The 2006-nt window shown below is 35.0% G+C and overlaps 1 non-coding gene across 1 annotated transcript; it reads right to left on the bottom strand.

The window, feature by feature from the left end:
- Positions 1–281: 281 nt before the first annotated feature.
- Positions 282–388, bottom strand: LOC114232277 (U6 spliceosomal RNA). Its single transcript, XR_003618316.1, has one exon. It is a non-coding gene; the product is annotated as a U6 spliceosomal RNA (small nuclear RNA).
- Positions 389–2006: the final 1618 nt, after the last annotated feature.

Genomic DNA, 2006 nt, shown 5'->3' with positions numbered 1-2006 from the left:
TGTGTGTGTGTGTGTTAATCAACAAACAGTGTGAGGATGCTTACTGGGACACTGAACAAAATATGGAACACACCAGGCCAGTTCAGTGGTTGAGCATTGACCCATGAACCAAGAGGTCAGCAGTTCAATTCCTGGTCAGAGCACATGCCTGGGCTTGATCCCCAGTAGGAGTCGTGCAGGAGACAGCCCATTGATGTATCCCTCTCATCGATGTTTCTATCTCTATCTCTTTCCCTTCCTCTCTCTCTAAAATCAATTAAAAATACATTTAAGAAAACAAAGAAAATATGGAACGTGTCACAAATTTGGATGTCATCCTTGCACAGGGGCCATGCTAATCTTCTCTGTACTGTTTCCATTTTAGTATAAGTGCTACTGAAGTGAGCATGAAAATAAAGTTTTAATGATAAATAATTACAATACTTGTATAGTTGTGAACCATACAACCCAGTCTCAGGATGGTATTGAGATCAAAAGAAAGTTAATAGTCTTCGTTTCTTCTCTACTGGTCATAGCAGGAATTCTGACTACTACATAACCAAATTCTTAAAGGTTATTACATGTGGTACAAGTGCAAGGAGGCATGTCTTATGTGCAGGATGAAGCTTTCTAATGTATTTATATGACAGAGATAAAAATCAAGTCCCAGTGGTGGAGACCAGAGGTGACAACAGAAAGCCACAACAGAAGTACAATTGTGGGCTTGTGAAGAGAGCTTAGTGGGTTTAACAGAAAGACTGTGGTTTAGTGAAAATGAGGCACACTACAAACCCTGGGTAGTTTAAAGTGGTTTAAAGACAACAAAAATTAACCGAGACCCCACTCATCAATGGAACTAAGTCTTCTAAGTATGGCCCATCTATTGGCTGAAGAACATAGAACAGCACCTGGAAAATTAAGGTGTGAGAAAGGGGGTAATTAATACTCTAGAAATTGCCTAATATAATGCCAAGTAATTTTAGTATAATTGAGATCTTTAGCTTTCGTGATTTTATATACTACTAGTTTATAGTTATGCAAATAAACAAAATAAAAAGTGTCAAATTCCAACAACTGCTTGAGTGCAAGGGAAGCTTCCTGTTTGAATTGTTGACTATTTCAACAATCCCTAAAATAGCTGGATGTGGATAGACAAAGCCTAAGAGAGCTATGCTAATTTCCCCATAAAACTGTTTGTTTTTTTCTCCCCTAATTGTGATCTTTGACTCTATGGAGAAAAGATTAGCTCACTTTTGAATTATTTTCTTTCCCTTCCCAAATGAGCAAGCCAATTAATCATATATAAGCATTATTGGAAAAGCCCCTCCTAAGTATAAGTAAACCCACTTATTGTCATCTGAATGTATGTACTGGTAATTTATAATTGCATTTAACTTTATGTTATGTCTAAGTTATTACTACAATTGAGTAAGTCTCATTCTATTTGATATACTATATACATGTCTTGTATTGTTTCTTACTTTTGTTCTACATAATCTTTGCTTAGTTTCTTGCTAACTACAAACTAAAATGAATTTCTCTTCCATCATTTTATATTCCTATTCATATTATCTTTTGCTATTTGATAAAATATATGTAGATGTATCACCAAATAAAACATATGTTTTCATCAAATTACTGAGAAATTAGAAATTCTAAAAGTAAAAGTTTGAGTAAGATACATTTTTATGTCTTCAAGTTGTTGAATGATCAATGGTTTTGAGTATTAAAAATGTTTATGCTTAATTTATTCATTCGTCCACTTACCCTGTCCCAAAAGTTTAAGTGACCACATAGCTATATAAATGACTTAGTGCTTCATGCCTTTTTGAGAGGTTTATCTGCATATATCAAACATGTAGCATTTCGGGGGTTGGGGGGGGGGGGAGGACACTGGATTTTGGCCTGATGAAATTATTGATTCCTTACTCATTGTGGATTTGCTAATACTCTATGTGGCTAACATTCAAGTTACCAATATTTATAGATGGTGCACAGATCTGTGTGCAGATGTATATTAATAAGAC

This window comes from Eptesicus fuscus, chromosome 2 (assembly GCF_027574615.1).
Source record: "Eptesicus fuscus isolate TK198812 chromosome 2, DD_ASM_mEF_20220401, whole genome shotgun sequence".
Classification (NCBI taxonomy): domain Eukaryota; kingdom Metazoa; phylum Chordata; class Mammalia; order Chiroptera; family Vespertilionidae; genus Eptesicus; species Eptesicus fuscus.
This window is presented reverse-complemented; position numbering and strand designations above follow the sequence as displayed.